The sequence below is a fragment of the Cebus imitator genome, unplaced genomic scaffold, assembly GCF_001604975.1.
Source record: "Cebus imitator isolate Cc_AM_T3 unplaced genomic scaffold, Cebus_imitator-1.0 Scaffold19, whole genome shotgun sequence".
Lineage (NCBI taxonomy): Eukaryota > Metazoa > Chordata > Mammalia > Primates > Cebidae > Cebus > Cebus imitator.
The window spans coordinates 7,404,582-7,419,383 of NW_016107334.1; the positions used below are offsets into that span (position 1 = coordinate 7,404,582).

The 14,802-nt window shown below is 38.6% G+C and overlaps 1 long non-coding RNA gene across 3 annotated transcripts in view; it reads right to left on the bottom strand.

The window, feature by feature from the left end:
* LOC108296003 overlaps window positions 1–14,802 on the bottom strand; it is a 290,157-nt gene that overhangs the window by 45,139 nt on the left and 230,216 nt on the right. For all 3 annotated transcript variants that reach the window (XR_005198352.1, XR_005198351.1, XR_001821706.2), the window contains one exon: window positions 7,310–7,360. This is a non-coding gene — a long non-coding RNA (uncharacterized LOC108296003). The remainder of the gene's footprint in view (window positions 1–7,309; window positions 7,361–14,802) is intronic.

Genomic DNA, 14,802 nt, shown 5'->3' on the forward strand with positions numbered 1-14,802 from the left:
TGGCTATTGTCTTAAGCTATGATTACTTTCTTGCTTATCAGGTTGCTCATTTACTTCTCAAGGCTTGCTAGGTGCCTGGAATCTCCCTTGAAGGGACTCAAGATTCTCCATTATTTTTGTGCTGGGACAGGGGATTTGGAGTAGGATGTTGGGAAGGGTGCCCAGTATGCTCCTGGGCGTAGGAGAGGGGTTCCTACTTTCTTTCAATTTCTGAAGTTCTGATAATTTGTTTTCAATATTAGCTGTATCTTTAGATTGAGTACCTCTCACTGATTTATTTTCACATTCACTGAATTCTTCTGTCATCTCCATTTTTCTATTAAATCCATTCTGCTCTAGTAATTTTATTTATATATTTCAGATATTTACTTTATATTTCTAGGATTTATCTGCTGACGTTTTTTCTATTAAATCCATTCTGCTCTAGTAATTTTATTTATATATTTCAGATATTTACTTTTCTAGGATTTATCTGCTGACGTTCACTATCTTTTAGCTTATTATAAGTGTATTTTCTTTAACTTTATTCAGCACAGATATGAAAACTGCCTTAGAATTTTTGTCTGCTAATTCCAACATCTAGGTCACCTGGGAATTGGAAATCATTCATTATCTTTTCTATTTAAAATATGTATTATATGCCTATTTCATTTGTGTGAAATAGCTTTAGATCTTATTCTGAATTGTTAAATAATATGTTGTAGAGATTCTGGATTCTGTTCTGTTCTTTCAAAGAATTCTCAGTATTTTTAAAGCTGGTTGTTAACTTGGCAGAATTCAAACTACAAACCCTGTCTGCCTTGTGGTTGATTGTCTGTTCTCAGACTTGTTCCTTAACTTTAGCTATGCGGCTTGGAATTCACTTTGTAAGGCATAATTCAGAATTCATTCGGACATTGGGGCAGAGGTGATTCATGGAATTGAGGATTCCTGTCTCCTGCTTTATCCTTTCCAGGATTTCTTCCCCACTTTCTGTTGGCTGTAGTTGCCTTAAGCTCAATTCTCTCATTCTTCAGACTAGTGAAATTGTAGGCTTCTTACATACTCGATGAGATATGCAGTCTGTGACTTGTCTTCTAGAAAATAATCTCTGAAAATGGAATATTCATAGAGAACTATTTCCTTTTTTAAGTGTCAAATCTTGTCCAGGTTTTGCCTCTACTATTCACTGCCCAGTGCATTTGAGTAGTTGCTTTTTATAGTTTTTCCAGAGTTGATAGCTGTTTTCTCTGACTTTGTCTTAATAAGAACTATTAGCTATTACTGGACGCAATTCTCACATATCCACTCCCATCATTTGCATGTAAGTAGATGGCTACATTGCTTAGTCTGGCATTCAGGACTCTGCACAATATAGCCCTAACTTCATTTTTAACCTTCATTTTACACTTCCCACTTACATTATTATGCCCTTACATATTACAGTCTGCTACCTAATGCAATCATTGAGCAAGAGGTTTTTGAATACTTTCTATGTATCAGGCAGCTGAGAATAAAACTGGCATTTCCCTTGCTCCCTTGGAGCTGACAGCCTAGCATGGGTGATTTCCAACTGTGCTAGATTATTACTTCACTGAACATTTTCATATGCTCATTTACCTCCCCTCTATTTTAATTTCCTCAAATTTTAACTTCTATTTTTTTTCTATCTATCAATGCTATCATTCCCAAATTCTGTTTCATCATACCCAATAGAAACTATATTTAGTAGTTTCTTCTTTCACTGTGGAAATTAAAGAATGGTATAGATTTAGTGCACTTTTATTGTGCTACAGTGTTCATCCCACTGTAGGTGTATGGAAATGCTTAGTGAATAAGTTAGTGCTATTGACTGCCTCCTAATTTAATTTATAATTTATCTTAACATTTAGGGAATGTACAAGTTAGTTGCTGATAGAACAAGTGATTAAAGGCTGCAAGATTTCAACATATAAATGAAACGACTTTAACTTTCAAAACATTTTGAATTGAAAATGTCTTACCTGCGTTCTTTCCATACCAGTATGAATCATCAGCACCTCAAGGATGAATCATCAGCCTTTTATATTGATGTTTCACTCTTTTTTTTTTTTCTTGACAGAGTCTTGCTCTGTCACTCAGGCTGGAGTGTAGTGGCATGATCTCAGCTCACTGCAACCTCCCCCTCCCAAGTTCAAGCAATTCTTGTCTCAGCCTCCTGAGTAGCTGGGATCACAGGCGCCCGCCACCACGCCCAGCTAGTTTTTGTTTTTTTAGTAGAGACAGGTTTTCACTATCTTGGCCAGGCTCGTCTTCTTGAACTCCTGACCTCGTGATCCACCTGCCTTGGCGTCCCAAAGTGCTGGAATTACAAGTGTGAGGTACCACGCCTGGCTGATGTTTCACTCTTAATTGTTTGATTCCCTCTATCATGATGATGTTTGAAATGCTTTTGCAGTAACTTTCATGTTCTTTCAACCTGGGAGTAAATAATGAGAATCTGAAGGTCAAGGAGGAACATTCTCTTTAAACTCTTTGCATTTATCATTTTATTTGTTCTCTGACCTGCCAACCAAGAATGGCCTCAGAAGTTAGCGGTGCAGTGGAGCTATTCAGGTCATGTAGAATGGTTCAAAACCAACAGAGGTCCAAAGAGCAGTTTTTGATACTTGAAACCATGTCTTTACTTAAAATTTATTGCATATGCATTAGTAACTTTCTCTTAAAAAAAAGAGAAATACAAATGTACATGTTCAGGTAGATAAAAGGTAAATCACTGTTCTCTATTCCATGGGATTCTATCTCATGAGCCACAAATCTGAGTGCCGACAAAGGTTTCTATACCACTGCTGAGTGTAAAAGGATGTCTGTCTGTGAAATAGAGGTTATGTAATGAAATGCTAGAATTTCAGAGTAATCCAGTGACTAACAGAGCTAGAATCAGAATCTGAGCTGCCCAGAAATACCCAAAGCATAAGACCCTCACAAATGATTCATTTTAATACAGAAGTGATGGCCTCTATCTAGTGCACTATCAAGATCTGGAGTTTCTTGATAGCAAGTTTGTATTTTATTTTGGATCTATCATTGCACATTGTGCAATCTTGAAAACACATGGGAAAGGCTGACATTCAGCTCCAATATGGCCAAAACAATGGTGTAGCTACTATCTGTTCTGATTGTCAGTGCCTATACCATAGCAATTGCCAAACATTTTTATTATATGATGTTCTCTTTCTTTCAGACACATACATACACTCACACACAAAGGAGTGTTTTATTTTAGAGTGCTGATTGAGTTTCCTTGGAGGAAATAAAATACTTTGCAGCAATGAGGTAAGATTATACATTTTAGCATACCCAAATGAATGTTTCTTCTAGATTTTATAGGGAGTTGATAGGCACTGTATATATGCATCTATATGTATATATAGATATGAATATACATGTGTCATATACATGCAGAACATATTGTATATGATATGTTTGCATTCTAGAGTGTATATATAGATATACATATTAATGTTTATACATACAGATACATATTCTATATCACCCCTCTACTGGGTTTGTGTGCTCTTGTGCACACAAATAATTTTCAGAATTTTATTTCTGAGACACACCATGTGTTTACTTGTGACTCCATTTTCATGATTAAAAACATCCTATTCTGTGAACCCACTGCAACTTTTTCAGTTTTCTGCTGATAAATGTATATTGTTTTCAATGTTATTATTTTATAAGCAATGCTTCATTCTTTGTTATGCTTGCTATTAATAGCATATATATGCAAGAGTTTCTCTAGCATATATGCTGAGAAATAAAATTGCTAGATGATAAAATACAGGCATCTTCAACTTTATGGGATATTGACCAATCATTTTTTAAATAGTGTAAATCAATTTATGTCACCAGCAATGGGCAACAGTTCTTTTGTTCCACATCTCTTTTAACCCTTGACATTGTCTAACTTTTTATTTTCTTTAGATAATGGAGTAAAAATGTATCTTATTAATTTTTTATTTCTCTGATTTAAAGTCATGTGCTAGAGAATATTTTCATGTATTTATAGTTCATTTGCATTTTCTCCTGTATGAATTGCTTGTTGAAATCTTCTGCTCAGTTTTCTATTAGGTTTGGTTTACTCCTTAGAATATTATTTTTCTCAAAGATCATTCCAAAAAAAATTGGAAGGATGTCTTTTTCATGAATAGAAGTGAGAATATATAATGTGAACTTCAATATGGCGAGCAGACACTGCTTATTCTTTGAAAAGATAAAAACACTAAGGCAATGTTGATCAGTGGACCATAACAGTACTTGGATTCCTGCTTAATTACAAATTGGGCATTGAGAAGGGCTTCTCTCCTGCCAGTAATTATACTGGAGGGTTGCCTTGATAGTAGTGGTCTTCTGGTCTGAAAAGAAATCATGTACACCTATGTGAAAGTGCCCCTTATGTGTCCAGGGAACACACTGTGAAGAGTCTGAGTCCAACTCGTACTCACTTTGACTTATCTCACTGATTATAGAACAAGGCTGCTGTCCAGACCTTACTGGCTCTTCCAAGCAGATGCGCACAGGTGGCCTGCAATCTCAAGTGCTCTTCTATAAATAAAGTTTATTAGGGAATTAAGTGATCACTTGTCCATTTTGAAAGGAGTGGATTGGACCCATGAGCCTGGCTGCTTGAAGATTGTAGGGATGCCCTGGCATCTTCTTGTCCAAGGAAGCTTCCTTTTCTAGGTCTTTCTGTACCTCTAGAGATTTCTGGGTTTTTTTTTTTTTTTTGTACATAACACGGTCCATAAGCGATGTAATGTATATTAGATTATGTAGGGCATAATAAAGCATTCATGTTTTCCTTCCTCAACATATAGAAAGCAGATGTGTTTCTAAAGCTGCTCAGAAAGTGAAGGTGTAAGGAAGAAAAAAAATCATATTTTGTAGCCAAGAAAATGAAAGAATTATATTTCCAGGCTAGGGTCATGATGTGCATATGGGCTCACCTCTACACCTGGGTATGCCTATTTGCCAACTAAAAAAAGGGGGACGTGAATGACCCATTTCAGTGTAAGTTTTCTGTGCCTGATATTTGTGGTCACGTTGAGATGTCCATAAAAATTAATGATAATAATAATGAGGCAAAAAACCTTTAGTAGGCTGAAGTTTCATCTTACTGGGAGCAGGTGAGATGGCTAAGTCTGCTTGGATTTTATGGGTCATGTTACAATGGGAAATTAGACTAATTTATTTGAGTCCCAATTTCCTGATGTGTAACATGGAGATGTTGTCATACTGCTTGAGTCCAAGTACTAGTCTTAAAACTAAAAATAATAATAATTATTATTTTATACCATCATTTTAGCAATGAAAAATGACTAAAACTCAAGGTGTTTTCCTGACTTTCCCGTGGATATACAGCTGATAAGTGAAATCAGGTTTAACCTAGACCCTACATTCAGTGCTATTTCTGATAATATACCCTTTCTCTCCTCTTGATATATAGAGATTTGTTTATCAGATGAGGCAGTAAATATAAAAGTGTTTTGAAGAAACGAAGCCTGCAGTCAGTTATATACTTTAAGGTATCAATTCTTAGAGAGGGGAAAAAATGCTGTATTTAGATTCACCCTTTGCCAATTATTTACGAACAAGCCACGCGGTGCTCCACCAATGTGCAAATTATCATGCCAAATGCTAGGAGTGCCAAACAGGGCTTCCCAGTCTTGGCACTAGTGGTATTTTGAGCCAGATACTTCTTTGTTGTAGAGGTTGCCCTGATCATTGTGAGATATTTAGCAGCATCCCTGGCCTCTACCCTCTAGACACCAGTAGCACACCACTCCTCCCCAGTTGTGACAACCAAAAATATCTCTAGATATTGCCAAATGTCTGCTGGAAGGAAAAGTGCCTCCTTAGCCCTCAGCTGAGAAGCATTGGTATAGGAATACAAAAGGTGCTCTCTATTATCTAAAGAGTATGTATGACGTAGGGTAGAGGGTGATGTTGGACTTAGGGTAATTTCTGCATGTGTATCTCAAATGAGAAAGCTGAGCAGGTTCACACTGAACACACCATAGAAGGCCTTATGTGGGCTGACAAAGAGTTTTGTTTCTAGTCTTGGTCTTAGATTCTTATTCCATATGTATGAATAACAATGAAAACGGCTATGCCAAAAGTCTCACCACAATTTTAGGAATGAAGAAATGCTGCCTTCCCTTTCTTAACAGTGGTCTCTCAAACAAGAAGTTAGTTTTTGATAATACGAAATTTTCAATTTTATCACAAATAAAATTTCAACAGAGCATGTATTTTATGTCACTTATTTGTTATTGATTGATTGACTTTTTAGAGATGGCATCTTGTTCTGTCATCCAGGATGAACTGCAGTGGTGTGATCATGGCTCAGTGCATTCTTGAACTCCTGAGCTCAAGTGGTCCTTCTGCATCAGCCACTGGAATAGCTGGAACTACATGTGCAACCACACTTTAAAAGCATTGTAAGAGACAGGGTCTCACTATGTTTCTCAGGCTGTTCTGAAACTCTCAGACTCAAGCAATCATTCCACCTCTGCCTCCTGAGTAGCTGGGAAAACAGGTGTGAACCACTGCGTTCATCTCTGTTAAAATTTTCAATAGTACAAAAATGTATTAATTAAAAGTATATATTTGTTTTTAATTACCCTTATGTGAAAAATCTTTCCCTGTATTTTCTGTTCTATTGAATGGTCAGATTTTTTTGATTGGGTGTATTTGTCTTGTCATTGGTTCTGCTCCTTTACTAATTACACCAATTATTAATCTCTGCATCTATATTGTCTTTAATCATTTTTATTATTATTTTCTCTCAAGCCTGTCTTCCAACTTGATGGATACACTGGTAACATTATCTATTCTATTTCTTGATGCTTTCACTATGCTTTTTATTTCTGTAACAATTTGTTTATCTGCATTTTTTGAGACAATATGGGACATGTTGAAAGAAGAAATGTTGAAAATTGATGAGACGAACAAAAGAAGGAAGAAAAACCAAAGAGAAAAGCAAGGATGAATACAGCAAAGCTGTTTGATATCTGGAACCGTGGACAAAGATCAGAGATTGAGACAGCATGTGAAGACGTCAGTGGGGCTCACACTGAATTTGAGCCAATTCCACAGTTTCTGAATGGGACTCCTAGGTGTGGATAAATGGACTTAGAGCACAAGACAACTCATGGGAACTAAGCTGATGGAGAGTGAAGAAAGGAAAAGGGACAAAATAGGGTGACTGTATTACTTTGGGCTCTCCAGATAAACAAAACCATGAGGATCTAGCTATATCTGTCTCTACTCTAAGGAATTGGCGTACATGACTGTGGAGGCTGAGAAGTCCAAGATCTGCATTCAGCAGGCTGGAGACCTAGCAGAGCCAATGGTATAAATTGCAGTTTTAATCTGAGTTTGAAGGCAGAAGACCTATGTACCAGCTTGAAGATAGAGCATTTCTTTTTATGTGAACCAAGAGTTTTGTTTCTGTTTTTGTTTTCATATTTTTAATAGGCACAAATAGCAACAAAAACTGCTGTAACAGGAGACAACACATTTTAGGAATAAACTGTCTTCTCCTTCTTAACTGTGGTCTCTCAAACAAGACATTAGTCTTTGGTGATACTACATTTCCAATTTTGTCACAAATAAATAATACATAAGTGACATAAAATACATGCTCTGTTGAAATTTTGACATTCAATAGATTAGGTGAGGAGCCCATCCACAATGGGGAGAGAAATCTGGTTTACTCAGTCTGCCCATTCAAATGTTAATCTCATATAGAAACACTGTCACAGACACCTGCAGAATACTGTTTAACCAAATATCTGGGCACCCTGATTTGTCAAGTGTACAAATAGAATGTATCATCATGTTGGCCTCGTGAGGCCACTTATCCATAGATCTAGTATGAGAGACCTTCCCTGCTACACACATAAAAGCCCCAGTTTGAGCTCCTATTCAAGGAGTGCCCTGCATCCTGGTTCATTCATACATGCTCTGCACCTCTAACATCGGCGGACACACATGACACACAAGAAGGATGAGAAATGTTCCCTAATCCTATGCTGCAAATACTAGAAAAAGTAAAGAAATTCAGTGCTAGGCATGACTGTAATCAGGGTACAAGGAAGCACCACAAATAATCTAAGGCTAAAGAAATTGCATATTATTCTCTCTTGAGGGCTGATATTTTAAAAGTATGTACATATACAGCAAGGAAGGACTAGAACACTCACTAACTTTAGTATTCTCTACATGTTCTTAAATTCCCAATACAGTTAATCCCTAAAACACAAAGCAGTATCTCCATTTTAGTACCTACCTGTAAAGAGTTCATTTAAAGTAAGCTAGGGGGTTATGAGGTAATTACAATAACCACAAAACTGCAAAAACTTCATAACAATAAATATTCTCAAACAGAAGACCTCCCATTACAGAATAGTCAAAGTCATCACACATTATTGACAAATGCAAAACTTAAAAGTGAAAGTAAATCACAGCAGCTGAGTATACAAGCTGCAAATGTTTAAATTATTCCATTTACCAAGTTTTTAAATGATAAACAAAAATTCAGAGCTCAGTTTAAGTACATAATCAACAAAACCCAAGCATATTATATTTTAATGAGTTCCAATCACACTTAAGGAATTCATTGTGACATCCTGTAAGAGATGAGTGCTTGGATGCTCTAGGAAAGATGGTTATGGAGCATTGTTGTTGGTATCTGGATACTATAGGCAGAGCCAGACAGAAAAATGAGTGGTAATGTGAGCTCCTGGGGAGGTTCAAGAAGTCATAATAGGAGGAGGATCCAAGATGGCGGATTAGACACAATTCCAGCGCACAACACCCAGGGAGAGAGACGCAGAAACCCAGAGATCTCCTAGCTCCAACTGAGGTACCAGGTGCATTTCAACGGGTCTGGTCTGAGGGTGAGCAAAGCCCACTCAGGGCAGACCAAGGCGGGGAGGGGTGCTACTTCATCCAGAAAGTGCATCTGACAGGCGAGTCGGAGGTTCCACCTCTGGCGCTCCGGTCCAGATACAGCGCTTCCCCCAAAGCCTCAGCAATACACAGAAAAAGGGATCTTTGCCAGTCAAGCGCCAGGAATTACAAGTGCGGAGTTGAGTAAGAGTCTGCAGACTGAGCTACTGCCCCCTCCCCCCGCCCAGAGAGAGAGGGAGCTGTAAGTGGGAGCAGCTGGGCAGCCCCTACCCCGTGACTGGAGAGAGAGAAAGCTGAAAGGGGGAGACTGCTGGGCGCAGCTGGGCGGGTTCCTAACCTCCCCCACAAACCCCAGAGGGCTGAAGCTCTGACTCTAGTGGGTTGCATAGCCAGTGCCACAGTCTGAGATGAACCCGGAATGATCCAGCCCAGTGGAGGAAGGGCACAACCCACCACTAGAGGGGTGGGACTGGGCTACATGTTTTAACAAAAAACACAGGAAGCCTAAGTAGCAAGGAGATGGCATTCTTGACAACCCAGCAGCGCCTACAGGTCAGCAGAAGAGGCGGGCCTAATCTCCCAGCATAAACAAAAAAGACACAGGAAACTTCCCTAGTAACCTGAAGGAGTCCCTAGAAACCCAGTAGCGCCCCCACAGGCAGACAAGCGACCTCATCAAGCAGCTCTCTGACACCACAGCCAGGTAAATCCACAAAGATGGGAAAAAAACAGCGCAAAAAAGGTGAAACCACCAAAGACCAGAATACCTCTTCTCCAAGAGATCACAACTCCTCAACACAGGATCACAACATGACCGAGAAGGAGTGCGAAGAATTGATGGAAACAGGATTCAGAAGGTGGATAATAAACTTTTCAGAGCTAAAGGAACACGTTCTAACTCAATACAAAGAAACCAAAAACCTTGAAAAAAGGTTAGACTAAATGCTAACTAGAATAACCAGCTTAGAGAAGAACATAAACGACTTGATGGAGTTGAAGAATACAGCACGAGAACTATGTGAAGCGAACACAAGTTTTAATAGCTGAATCGATCAAGCAGAAGAAAGGATATCAGAGATTGAAGATCAACTCAATGAAATAAAAAGACAAGGCAATACAAGAGAAAAAAGAGTGAAAAAAAATGAACAAAGCCTCCAAGAAATATGGGATTATGTGAAAAAACCTAATCTACACTTAATCAGTGTACCTGAATATGATGGGGAGAATGAATCCAAGCTGGAAAACACACTCCAAGATATTACCCAGGAGAACTTCCCAAGCCTAGCAAGGCAGTCCAAATTTCAAATTCAAGAAATATAGAGAACTCCACAAAGATATTCCTCAAGAAGAGCAACCCCAAGGCACATAATTGTCAGATTCACCAGGGTCGAAATGAAGGAAAAATGCTAAGGGCAGCCAGAGAGAAAGATCAGGTCACCCAAAGAGGGAGGCCAATCAGACTCACAGCAGATCTCTCAGCAGAAACCCTACAAGCCAGAAGAGAGTGGGGGCCAATATTCAACATCCTTAAAGAAAAGAACTTTCAACCCAGAAGCTCCTATCCAGCCAAACTAAGCTTCATAAGTGAAGGAGAAATAAAATCCTTTATGGACAAGCAATTATTGAGAGATTTTGTCACCACCAGACCTGCCCTACAAGAGCTCCTGAAAGAAACACTAAGCATGGAAAAGAACAAGTACCAGTCACTGCAAAAGCAAATCAGTTGGCAAAGACCAAAAATGCAATGAAGAAAATGAGTCAACTAATGAGAAAGAAAACCAGCCAGTAACAAAATGGCAGGATCAAATTCACACATAACAATATTAACATTGAATGTAAGTGGCCTAAATGCCCCAATCAAAAGACACAGACTGGCAAACTGGATAAAAAGTCAGAACCCATCGGTGTGCTGTATTCAAGAAACCCATCTCACATACAAAGACACACATAGACTCAAAATAAAGGGATGGAAAAAGATTTACCAAGCAAATGGAGAACAAAAAAGAAGCAGGGGTTGCAATCCTAGTCTCTGATAAAATGGACTTCAAACCAACAAAGATCAAAAGAGACAAAGAAGGACATTACATAATGGTAAAAGGGTCAATCCAACAGGAAGAGCTAACTATCCTAAATATATACACCCCCAACACAGGAGCACCCAGATACATAAAGTAAGTTCTTAACGACCTAAAATGAGATTTATACTCCCACACAATAATAGTGGGAGACTTCAATACTCCACTGTCAATATTAGACAGATCGATGAGACAGAAAACTAACAAGGATATCCAGGACTTGAATGCAGAGCTGGACCAAGCAGATCTAATAGACATATACAGAAAACTCTACCCCAAATCCATAGAATATACATTTTTCTCAGCACCACATTGCACTTACTTTAAAATTGACCACATCATTGGAAGCAAATCACTCCTCAGCAAATGCAAAAGAACAGAAATCATAACAAACAATCTATCAGACCACAGCACACTCGGACTAGGACTCAGGATCAAGAAACACATTCGAACCCGCACAACCACTTGGAAACTGAACAACTTGCTTCTGAATGTTGACTGGATAAACAATGAAATGAAGGCAGAAATAAAGATGTTCTTTGAAACCAACCAGAATAAAGACACAACATACCTGAATCTCTGGGACACCTTTAAAGCAATATCGAGAGGGAAATTTATAGCAATAAATGCCCACCAGAGAAGAGAGGAAAGATCTAAAATCAACACCCTATCATCAAAATTGAAAGAACTAGAGGAGCAAGATCAAAAAAACTCAAAAGCTAGCAGAAGACAAGAGATAACTAAGATCAGAGCAGAACTGAAGGAGATAGAGACAAAAAAAAACCCTTCAAAAAATCAATACAGAGGCTGGTTTTTTGAAAAGATCAACAAAATAGACCACTAGCCAGATTAATAAAAAAATAAAAGGGAGAAGAATCAAATAGATGCAATAAAAAACGATAAAGCGGATATCGCCACTGATCCCACAGAAATACTAACTACCATCAGAGATTACTATAAACAGCTCTACTCACATAAACCAGTAAACCAGGAAGAAATGGATAAATTCCTAGACACTTGTACTCTACCAAAACTAAACTAGGAGGAAGCTGAAACCCTGAATAGACCAATAACAAGGGCTGAAGTAGAAGCAGCAATCAATAGCCTACCAACCAAAAATGTCTAGGTCCAGATGGGTTCACAGCCGAATTCTACCAGATGTACAAAGAGGAGCTGGTTCCATTCCTTCTGAAACTGTATCAAACAATACAAAAGGAGGGAATCCTCCCTAACTCATTTTATGAGACCAACATCATCCTGATATCAAAACCAGGCAGAGACTCAACTAAAAAAGGCCAATATCCATGATGAACACCGACGCAAAAATCTTCAATAAAATACTGGGAAACAGATTGCAACAGCACATCAAGAAGCTTATCCATCATGACCAAGTAGGCTTCATCCCGGGAGGCAAGGCTGGTTCAACATACGCAAATCCATAAATGTAATCCATCACATAAACAGAACCAAAGACAAAAGCCACATGATTATCTCAATAGATGCAGAGAAGGCCTTCGATAAAATTCAACAGCCCTTCATGCTAAAATCTCTCAATAAACTAGGTATTGATGGAACGTATCATAAAATGATAAAAGCTATATATGACAAACCTACAGTCAATATCATACTGAATGGGCAAAAGCTGGAAGAATTCCCTTTGAAATCAGGCACTAGACAAGGATGCCCTCACTCACCACTCCTATTCAACATTGCATTGGAAGTTCTAGCCAGAGCAATCAGGCAAGAAAAAGAAATAAAGTGTATTAAATTAGGAAAGGAGGAAGTCAAACTGTCTCTACTTGCAGATGACATGACTGTGTATCTAGAAGACCCCATCATCTCAGCCCAAAATCTTCTCAAAATGATAAGCAATTTCAGCAAAGTCTCAGGATACAAAATCAATGTGCAAAAATCACAAGATTTCCTATTTACCAATAACAGACAAACAGAGAGCCAAATCAAGGGCAAAAACCCATTCACAATTGCTACAAAGAGAATAAAATACCTAGGAATACAACTAACAAAGGATGTAAAGGACCTCTTCAAGGAGAATTACAAACCACTGCTCAACGAAATGAGAGAGGACACAAACAGATGGAGAAACATTCCATGTTCATGGTTAGGAAGAATCAATATCGTGAAAATGGCCATACTGCCCAAAGTAATCTATAGATTCAATCCTATCCCCATCAAGCTACCAATGATTTTCTTCACAGAACTGGAGACAACCACTTTAAACTTCATATGGAATCACAAGATACCCTGCATAGCCAAGACAATCCTAAGCAAAAAGAACAAATCCGAAGGCATCATGCTGCCAGACTTCAAACTATACTACAAGGCTACAGTAATCAAAACAACATGGTACTGGTACCAAAACAGAGACACAGACCAATGGAATGGTTCAGAGACCCCAGAAGAAACACCACACATCTACAACCATATGATCTTTGACAAACCCAGCAAAAACAAGCAATGGGGAAAGGACACCATGTTTAATAAATGGTGTTGAGAAAACTGGCTAGCAATGTGCAGAAGGCAGAAACTGGAACCCTTCCTGACACCTTACACTAAAATTAACTCCATATGGATCAAAGATTTAAACATAAAACCTAACACCAAAAAATCACTAGAAGAAAATGTAGGCAAAACCATCCAGAACCAAAATTCTCATACTAGAATTTTGGTTAACGAAGAGAAGTCAATAAAGGGTCAGAAAATGAGTTGTCAGAGAACTAAGTAGAGAGACAGGAAGAAATCTCAAGGGGACTTTGGTGAATATATTTTGAGCACTTGCTATTTCTCAGGGCTGTGGTCCATGATTCATGGACATTTTCACTAAACACTCACAGCCCAATGACATCAATCTTATGGGGCCTGTTAATGATGAGGAGATGGAAGTCATGAATAGTTCAAGGTCTCATTCAAAGGACCAGACTGAGGACACGATTGAGCCAGCTCAAAGCCAGGCCCTGTGAATCCAAGATTGTATCTTTTTCCTGCACAAATAGAAAGTTTCGGTCAGACAAGTCAACAACAAAGCAAGATAAGGGGAAATGAACTCAGGGTATAGCTAAAGACCTGATCACAAATTCAGATATTATAAAGGTCACTGAGATTGGATATTGGAGAATGAAAGAGCCACTGAAACCACTTATGTCTTATATGCAGCTGCCTTCTTTCTCTTAAGTGTCCCTAAAGCAGATGTTGGTCATTCTGAGAAAAGCCTATGTTCCCTCTGGGACTGGGGTTTAGTGAGTGAAAATTGGTGCCACTGAGCATCCCCTGGATGTTGAATTCCCTGTCCAGAAAAGGCTCTTCATTCTGAACTATACAGAAAGGGTGCTAAGCAGCATCTCCACAGGCTGTGTATTTTGATGCTGAGAAACACTGTCTTTGAGAGGATTTATGCTTCTATGATCTTAGTATATCTCACAGGAACAAATTTTGATCCACATGGAAAATTTAACTTTTAATTAACGTATGCTGTTATGGTGATGTCTATCAGAAAAATCATGAACGGGAGCTCACTTTGCACACCCTGGGGCAAGGAACACTAGTCTGGGAGTGGAATTGACCACACTTCCTGGTGACCCAGGACCAAGGGGGTTCCCAGAACATGGAATTTTTTGTGCTAAAACAAGGAAAAATCCTATGCAATATGGGAAGAACTGGTCACTCCTGGTGTGTGTCAGAGAAAGAATAACATAACCTACAGCAAGGGCCAAAAGATGACAGTGTTGCTGCTCTGGTGCCTTACTTGGTGAATTTAGAACGTATTGAATAGTGA